The 10,061-nt window shown below is 43.7% G+C and overlaps 3 non-coding genes across 3 annotated transcripts; all 3 read left to right on the top strand.

Annotated features, from left to right (window-relative positions):
• Positions 1-4,592: 4,592 nt before the first annotated feature.
• trnak-cuu lies at positions 4,593-4,665 on the top strand. Its single transcript has one exon. It is a non-coding gene; the product is annotated as a tRNA-Lys (tRNA).
• A 152-nt stretch (positions 4,666-4,817) lies between these two features.
• On the top strand, positions 4,818-4,891 carry trnan-guu. The gene has a single exon. It is a non-coding gene; the product is annotated as a tRNA-Asn (tRNA).
• Positions 4,892-5,884: 993 nt separating this feature from the next.
• trnak-cuu lies at positions 5,885-5,957 on the top strand. Its single transcript has one exon. It is a non-coding gene; the product is annotated as a tRNA-Lys (tRNA).
• Positions 5,958-10,061: the final 4,104 nt, after the last annotated feature.

Genomic DNA, 10,061 nt, shown 5'->3' with positions numbered 1-10,061 from the left:
CAGCGGTTTGCGCTGGCTTTGGGAAGGCTCCAGGGGCGGAAGCGGTATGGGAGGACAGCGCGGGTGAATGGGCGGAGGCAAGCGGGGCTGCACGACATTGAATGGCGGGTGGACTCACACTGGTGGTTAGACTGTCGGGGACGCCGGCCGATGCGTAGGGGAAGGGGGGTCGTCGGAGATGAAGGGGTGTGGATTGGTCGTGCACAGCGGATCGGAGGCGTATGCCTCATGCTAGGGTCTGCTATCGTGATGCTGGCTGGCGACTTAAGGATAAAGAAACAAAATAAAAGGGCTTAATTGCCAGCATAGGGCGAAGGTCCTGAGATGTTAGGGTCTGTTGTTTGCATATGGAAGCAGCTTCACACTTGCTTCACCTGCGTGTAGGCCACGCAGGAAGCGGGAATCGCCTGAAAGACCCTGGTGTGTTGACGGCCTGCGACTTCTAGCAGATGGCCGCGCGTCACCTTAGCGTTTGACTACGGCTGAGCTGGAGGCCACTGAACAAAAAACATGGTTTATGTAAAGACGCAAATAAAAAATTATGATTTGGATACAGGCGCGAGGACGTTTAGAGTGGTGCGATAAGATTAAACAGGTAAAAAAAATTGTGAACCGGTAACCTTAGAGATTTAGGACTATTGCCTCCATTAGTCTCCATTAGTGAACATTGTTTTAACAGTTTTTAAGCATTGCAGTTTGAAAACAACTGATATATGTGCGCGCTGTCTCAATTTCTGTGTGATAGGAGCGCTCAGGCCGCGCATCCACTGCTCAGTATTGAGCTCGTGACCATAGTTTTGCCTTTCTATTGGGCCATAAATTCAGATTTTATTTGTCACATACATCGATTATATAGTAGCATATATAACCAGCAGTGAAATGTGAGTCAGGTCCGCTCCATGGACAGTGCAATTATTAAAGAATACAACACAGATGAAAATATACATAAATATAGCTATGAAAGAATGAAATAAAAAGTAAACAATAAAAATATACCCCTAAAATATATAAAAAAGATGTATAACTGTATTATTAAATATATAATAGAAAATAATGTGCATGAAACGTATACTGTAGTCTTAAATAATAAGATACACAGGAATTTTATATGCGTCAAAATGCCTGTCTTTGAAAGTATCCTCCTAAACACAATATTTTTAGGTCTTAGTGAAAGTGAACAACAGCTGAGAAAAAAAATACATGTGTTAAGCAGTATATTTGGATCCGGACTTCGGTCTTAAGGGAGGTTACCTAGGATTTGCTCCTCTCTGTCTTTCATGCTAGATCAAACAGCAGTAAGAGAAAATCTTTCATTAATCTTGACTAAATCACTTTGGTATCAAAGATTTTTTTAATATGATAAAATCCTTATTAAAAAAAAAATAATTAAATAACTATCGTTATTGTGATAAAAAACTCATATATTGTGATATAAGATTTTGGTCATAGTCAACACCCCTACCAAGCTACTATTGCATTGTAGATCAACCGTACAATGACAGACACAAGCAGAAGATTTGCATTTAGAAAAGCCTATCTTTAACCTCTATGATGATTGATTCCAGAGACGGGATTTTGATTCTCCACATTCCAATGTTGCGAAGGAAGAAGACCAAAAAGCCCCCGTGCTCTACCGGTTTTAGATAAAAACGAAAGATATGGATCATCCTGTGGTTAGTATTGACTTGATAATAGCTTGTTAAACATTTAATTCACTCTCCGTTATCAATTTACTTGCTTTGCTACACATTTAGCTACATTCACTATTATTTTCACAGATGAGGAGAATGAGGTCCCTGAGCAGTCTGTGGATCGTGAACGTAACCGAGGTTAGAAATTAATCTTCTGAAATATATTTTGTACACGCTAACATGCAGTTGCATGCAGATGTTAGCTTAATGTAATGTAATGTTATCTTGATGTAACCTATATTAATTATGAGGTGTAACCTTCATAATATATTTAATTCAGTTTGTTTAACAATTTTACTATAATATTTACTTTTTTATATGGTTATCAGAGCTACATTAATTTTGTTTTACAGATGCCTCGTACCCAGACACTGCACCTGCTGCTAGCTGTGAAAGTGAAAAAGGTGAGATGATTAATGATCTATGTGACTACTACACAATCCTGATGTGATTGTAATATCAAACCTAGTCTTTGATGGAAAATAAACTAAGAGTGATAAAACAAACGATGCTTGATGGTGATTAGTTGCTTGCAAGTTCATTATTAATTTTGCATATTTGCACGTGTCTATGTTAAGGAGTCCATGCAGCTGTTGATGAATCATCAGTGGACAACCTTTTGAAACGGATAGAAGCATTAGAGCAAGAAGGTGACTTTCTTAGGCACACTCTTGCATCCGTCTGTGGTGAGTAATGATTAGTACATTTCCTTAAAAATGCTTTAACAATACATTTGTTAGTGTGAGTACTATACAATCTGGCTTAGTACCTTAGCCATACTTAGTTGTTTTCATTTATTCAGTATTACTTTTTACTTTATCTGAAACTATTTTCAGTAAGCTAATGTTACTCCTACATTATATCACGTCGGGTCAGAGGCCACTCTTCCACCGGAACTAGACTTATGCGTACAGCCGTTACCGGAAAACAGTGATTATGGTTTATAAAGTTATAATTATGGATATTTTTCTTACAAAAACACATAGCTTCGCTTCTGAAGGCCTTTATTAACCCCTAGAGCCATATGGATTACTACTTTTATGATGGATGGATGCACATTTTTGGGCTTCAAAATCTCAGGTACCATTCACTCCCATTATAAAGCTTGAAGAGCCAGGATATTTTTAAATATAACTCTGTATTTGGAAAGAAAAAAAGTGTCCAGGGTGATCAAGGAGTTCAAAAAAGAGTCATTTGAAGGTGCTCTTTGGGGTCGGGAATTCAGTAGAATGTAGTAGAAGGAAATCCAAGGCACTCTTCTTTAGAAATTTATAAAAAGCCTTTAATGAACTGGCTATTTCATGATAGAAAATTTAAAAGACATAGGGGAAAAACAACCCACGCGTGAAGGCACAAACAACCTTCTTCAGGGTATGTATTACAATCAAACAATTTACTCTTATATAGATGCTAATTAGAAACACCTGAATGACAAATTACATGCACATACAGAGAAGGTCCACTAGGAGGTTACATAGCAACAAAGGCATATCACTAAAAGGGGACTGAAATCTATTTCTTCATTCAAACCAGGGTATACTGTGGCCTGTAACTCATATATATAAAATGTTTCTCTCTGTAGAAGTAATTTTAATCGGTCACCACCCCGAATACTCTTTTTTGATAATTTCTAAACCCTCAACCATTAGGCCTTCTGGATTACTATTGTGCACATTTTGAAAATGTTTTGCCATGGAGTATTGTCAATTTGTCTGACTACTGGCGTGAGGGCCGCATTCCTAGAGGCCTTAGAATAAAAATTTGAATTCTTTTGGCACAGAAGATACTGATTTCAGATTAAAATGGGAAGCCATTTTGAATAAATGCTCATTAGATCTGATCTTGCTAATTATTGAACATACTAAGAAAGAAAAAAAAGAAGTGGTACAAGAAGACATCAATGAGATAAAAGTACAAATCTCTGGCATGAGTAATGATGACACTAAATTGCCATTTGAAAATAAATTGAAACAGGACCTTGAGAAGCTTACAGACTGGATCAGACAACAAAAGATTAAGAAATTTAAGAGAGATGAAAACGACTGTAAAAAATGACAACGTGTACAAGTGGATTAGACCTAATCGCAGAGATAGACAAAGACAGAGATCTGTGTCTTTCAATTTTTACTACAAGTGATGAAGAATCTACTTCGATTTCTAATAGGTCTTCACCAGCTGCTTCTACCACGGTCTGATTTTTTTTTGGACGAAAGACCCAAACATATAAAACCCAACATAACAAGAAGAAAACAAGGAGAGGCAGAAAAGCGGTCAAGGACAAAGACAACAACTGAGACAACAACCATGGATTCTCAGGGACGAACAAGAGCAGACAGTAATTAACCTATCTAAAACATCTCTTACCCCTGACAATGTGAGTGTGTTGTCCAAAGGACTCTCTTTTCTCCCACTTACCATACGAATGTGTTTAATACAAAAGGTGGATCTATTTAGATTCTACGGAAGCCTTCTACCTCAAAGTTTGGTATCATCAATACAATCAGAGGAATGATTGCACAGTTCAAAGAACAGGCATGGCTAAAACAAACAAAGGACACTCTAAGCCAAGGGTGTCCAAACCCTGTCTGGAGGGCCACTGTCCGGCCGAGTTTTGCTCCAGCCAGCTCCAACAGACCTGCCCGGAAGTTTCGAGTCTGCTTGGAGAGACCTTGATTAGCTGCTTCAGGTGTGTTTCATTGGGCTTGGGGCTAAGCTCGGCAGGACAAGGACCCTCCAGGACTGAGTTTGGACCCCCCTGCTCTAAGCCTACTGTTAGGCTTAACCCTAGCTTTACCCGCAAGAGGTTTTCTCAAGCCTGTGTGAAAAAACAGCCTCCGTTTGGCTCGCGAAATTTGGGCACTTATGAGAACCGCGACCAGCCCGGGGCAGTCCGTCGCAGCTGCCCGGCTAGCTCAGTCGGTAGAGCATGAGACTCTTAATCTCAGGGTCGTGGGTTCGAGCCCCACGTTGGGCGTATCTTTTGGCTCTCCCTCGCCCTTCCCAACGGGTCTCAGTCTCTTGACTTCAGTTTGCTGACGCGGGACACATGTTGCGTCTGAGCTTCGTGGTGCGCTCAGCGGTGATTTTTTTTTTTGTCACCGCAACCCAGTGGAGGTGCCACCGTCAGTCTCTGTGGCGCAATCGGCTAGCGCGTTCGGCTGTTAACCGAAAGGTTGGTGGTTCGAGCCCACCCAGGGGCGAAGGAAGCTTTTCGCTGCCGTTCCGCCGTGTGTCGGCAAACACAGAATTTGGCTGACGAGACACGTGTCCGCTAACGCATGCGTGGAGCAGCATTCGTAGCCCCTTTTGAGCGTTTACAGCTTTGTCAGTTGCCTTGTGTTAAGAGAAGACAAAGGGTGGTAAGCGAAGGTTTCTCTCAGCTCAATTTTGCTGTGGCGTGTACACGGAGTGTTCATGTTTTGTTCCGGGAGGTGGAGGCCTGTGTTCCAGGGAGGTCCTGCTCAAAACTCCCTCTAGGAGTACCACAAAATGCCACGAAAATAGTTGTATGTATGCACACAGCGGGACAGAACTCCATGCCTGGATTTTTTTTGGGAAGTTGCCTGAACTTGTAGCCTCTCAGGAGTTTGGACAAGAGGTCAATCGATTTGTCACACTCCTAGTAGCATCTTTGTATTTTCAGTTTCCGGTTGGAGGTTGGGTCCTCCAATTTTTGCTGTATGGCACACTTTTTGCCTTTGGACATTAGGAGCGTTTGCATTCAGTGACCGCTCTCTCTCCTGAAACGGAATTTTAACTCCTGGTTTTGATTGTGCATGTTATCGGCCTGCTCTGCTTGTTCAAACTGTGATCCCCAGCAACAGGCATGGCTAAAACAAACAAAGGACACTCTAAGCCAAGGGTGTCCAAACCCTGTCTGGAGGGCCACTGTCCGGCCGAGTTTTGCTCCAGCCAGCTCCAACAGACCTGCCCGGAAGTTTCGAGTCTGCTTGGAGAGACCTTGATTAGCTGCTTCAGGTGTGTTTCATTGGGCTTGGAGCTAAGCTCGGCAGGACAAGGACCCTCCAGGACTGAGTTTGGACCCCCCTGCTCTAAGCCTACTGTTAGGCTTAACCCTAGCTTTACCCGCAAGAGGTTTTCTCAAGCCTGTGTGAAAAAACAGCCTCCGCTTGGCTCGTGAAATTTGGGCACTTATGAGAACCGCGACCAGCCCGAGGCAGTCCGTCGCAGCGGCCCGGCTAGCTCAGTCGGTAGAGCATGAGACTCTTAATCTCAGGGTCGTGGGTTCGAGCCCCACGTTGGGCGTATCTTTTGGCTCTCCCTCGCCCTTCCCAACGGGTCTCAGTCTCTTGACTTCAGTTTGCTGGCGCGGGACACATGTTGCGTCTGAGCTTCGTGGTGCGCTCAGCGTAGATTTTTTTTTTTGTCACCGCAACCCAGTGGAGGTGCCACCGTCAGTCTCTGTGGCGCTACCTGGGTCAGGAGCGGCTGTCATTGTGAGATTGGACGAGAGCCAATCGCTGAGCTCGCTCTCCATTGTGAGATTTCAGGCCCAATCGCTGACCTCGCTCTCCATTATGAGATACGAGAGCCAATCGCTGAGCTCGCTCTCCATTGTGAGATACGAGAGCCAATCGCTGAGCTCGCTCTCCATTGTGAGATTTGAGAGCCAATCGCTGCTCTGTGAGATTGGATGACGACACTAGTGACGGAGTCTATTCTGACGAGCGCGCAATGTAAAATTATCATCGAGCAATTTGACCAATAATATTTCTTCTCATCGAGCAACGTAAGTAATATTTTTTCTTTATTTCAGTTTACCGTATACTTAATTGGTCGTTGTGGTGGGCGATATGACGGCTTATATCTTAACGATGATATAACGTGTCTACCGTTAGGGATTTTGCTCAATCGTTTATTTCGCTGTATGTATTTTTACCACTTACAGTCATTGACACATAATGTAAGAGTGAACATGTATTAATGAATACAAATAAAGAGCGGAATATGCTTGATGTCAAATAAAGTTATTAAGCGCAGTATGCAGGGAATAAGTACATAGCGGAGGCGCGCGCGCGCGCACAGACGGCTTGTGATCGCGAATTCCGTTTTCTGTGGCGGTTTGTTGCACCTGAATGGTCAAATACACGCACCATTACGTCAAAATGCCCAACTGTGTTAACGTGTTGAATAAATGAATAAAATAAATAGACTTAAATAAATAATTTGGTTGAAACCCGGATGTGTATCAGTATATTGGGTCCGTGCATTCAGTGCGGCAGCCTAATTTACTCGCTGTCTGTCATTAATGCAAAACAAAGGAGAATAAAATAAAAAAAATAAAAAACACTCACTGCTTTAAAAAGGAACAGTTCATATCTGAGAGAGTGAAGACTATGCAGTGTTTTATTTTGACATTTTATGCAATTTCTCTAGTATTTCTTATTACATTGTTGTATTATTATTATAACTACTGTATTTTTTACTAATGTATTTGTCATATTGTTTGTAATTTATTTATTTGTTCTCATTTAAATAAAAATAAAATAACAAAAAGAACTATATTGAGATACGTAGCTGTTGTGAAATTATTTCTCAAATCCTGAAGTTAGATTTTGGTCTTATCACACACCCTTAATTGGTCAAGTATTTGAGTGTCTCTTTTTAACAATCACTAATGCTAACCTAACATTACATACATTTATTTATTTATTTTAAATAAGAATTATGAATGAAATCCATGTTTTTTTTTCCATTTTGTCTGTAGATGAGCACTAAGCCAAAAAGCCACAAGGCCATTGGAGATGATGTGTGGATGGCCAGGTTGAGGACTTTTGCCCGCTGTGGGGTTTGGCCTTCTGGAGAAGGCAACAGACCAGCCCCGAGGCAACGGAAGTGGTATGACCTCTACCAGAAGGTAAAGCAAAGTTATCATTCATTCATTATATAGTAAGTAGTATGCAGGTCACCTAACAATAATTCAGACAAGTTAGTAAAGTAAACAATGATTATTATCTTTTCAGATTGAGAAATGCCCCATGCAGGCCCATGGGCAGACCACCCTCTTTGGAGGCTCCATGGCCTGCAATTGTGGATTCCACACCAGTAAGGTAATGACATTTGATGTATCATCACATATCTATTAAAATGCTGTTATGCCATTTCACTATATTTCATGCCCTTCGGTGGTTGTATTAGCAGTCTGCCACTGCCACTCACTCTTCTGCTGTACCTCCTGCTGCTTCCGATACGGCTCCTGAAACTGCTGCTTCTGCCCCACCCTCATTCCTGAGGCCCCCTCTAAGTTTGACTATGGTGAATATTTTCTCTTTAATCAATTAATGCCAAATTAGAATCATTGTGTATTTGTTTGATAGGACAGATTTATGTTTATGTTTAGGCTAGAAAAAATAATGAAATGAAAATGCTATATGTAACTTCAATCATACAATTAACTTTGTTTCTCTTTTTAGTTCAATAAGTCACGCTTTGGCGGGTCCAAGTCGACTTTGCTAAAACCTAACTTAGTGGATCGGAGGACCCCCAGCCCCTCTCCTCCACCCTCTGCATCCTCTCCTTCTCTTCCCAGCCCCTCTCCTCCTTCATCTGTGAGGACTCAGTCTATGGCCTCTGTGAGGACTGCCGCCACCCCTCTATCCTCTGTGAGGAGCTCCACCCCTTCTCTGTCTTCTGTGAAGACCCCCAGTCCCTCTCCTCCATCCTCTGAAGGAACGGCTAGGCCTTCTCCTCCCAGCCCCTCTCCCCCTCCATCCTCTGTGATGACCCCCAGCCCATCTCCATCCTCTGTGAGTGCAGCGGCACCTATTTATTGGACAGGCTATGATATATATTAGTGCAGCCTTTAACGCAATAACAACTTGTCTTCCATACAGGAGGAGCCTGGACGAGTCCAGCCAGCCACTGCTGGGGCCCCAGCTTCTTTCTGGCTGCCAGGGGAATGGCCCAAGACCATCCCTGTGCAGGACCAGAGGTGGATTGCCAGCACTATTTTCCACGCTGGCAAGCTGCGGCCAGATTTGAAGCTGTGGTACGAGCCGCCTGTGCCAGCTCTAATTTACCACCAGACACCTACACCTGACCGGTTCTTCACCCATCGGTTGATGGTGTGGATGCCCTACCACCTGTGGAAGGTGAATGTTTTCTGTCCAGCTTGTGGCAAGAACCTGACAGGCTATGGTGTCCACAAAAGAGCTCGGAAGGTCCTGGACATCGACAGGTACTACTTGATGGTGACAGAGACACTCAGGTGCACTGTGTGTTCTCTGAACTATCTGTCCACAAGTCAGACGGTCCGGGACCAGCTTGACCTGCCGCACCAGAAAATGTTCCGGCTGATCCTGACCCGCAAGTGAGTAAAGTAGTCTAAAGATGGTTATTGTGAAGACTAATGAACATGTAACTGATCACAGCAACAATGTGCAATTTCAGGTATGCCTGTGACATCCGTGTCATTAGGCTGCTTCGGGACCGGACACTGGGCAACAGCCCAGCTCGTTTGGTGCGGCAGTTGAAAGAGAACCATGGGGAGGAATGGCTAAATCGGTTGGCACACTATCTTGGGGAGTGTGCTGACTTTGTCGATCGACCCAGCCTTTCTCCGGTGGACTGCCAGGAGCCTCCAGAGCCAATTGACATCCCCACCAGTCGTTGGCTGCTGTCAGTGTACGGCAGGGATATCCTCTCCAGAATTGGACACATAAAGGCCAGCATCACATCCATCTATGGCAAAATCTTAAAGATGGATTCCACCAAAAAGGTAAAAAAATTATTTGACTGTTCTGTAATGTTCATAAATATCGTCAGATAGACATTAATATTATTGTTATTGCTAACGTTACACCACAAATGTCTTGTTACATTTGTAAATTCCAGATCACAAAGAAGCTGGCTGGCCATGGACGGGGGACAGCACTCTGGTTAACCTCCATTGGAAATGAGGTTGGCCAGATAGTGACCAGTGTGCTGTCAGTGCAAGAGGGGCCGGGACTGGACAGGATGGTGACTGGTGTAATGGAGCGGTACCGCCAGGCTGCCATTCCACCACCGGTGCTGCTTTATGTGGACTGTGGCTGCTGTGTGAGTGAGAGGGCAACAAGCAAGCTGCAGACCAGGTTCGGCAACTGGCCAGACCTTCAGATACGGCTGGACATCTGGCACTTCATGAGGAGGATGGCCGTGGGCTGCACCACCGATGCCCATCCCCTCTACCCCACCTTCATGGGATGCCTGTCTGCCTGCATCTTTGAGTGGGATGCTGGAGACCTCAGCCTGTTGCGGCAGGCAAAGAGGAAACAGCTGATGCAGGAGGGTGTGCCAGCTCTTACTGACATCATCAGCATCAGTAAAAAGGAGCTGAGTCTTTACTGCCGCAGGAGGACACGAGGTGAG

Source organism: Cyprinus carpio, chromosome B4, assembly GCF_018340385.1.
Source record: "Cyprinus carpio isolate SPL01 chromosome B4, ASM1834038v1, whole genome shotgun sequence".
Classification (NCBI taxonomy): Eukaryota; Metazoa; Chordata; class Actinopteri; order Cypriniformes; family Cyprinidae; genus Cyprinus; species Cyprinus carpio.
Note: the sequence above shows the minus strand (reverse complement) of the source record. Positions and strands in the feature narration are given on the sequence as shown.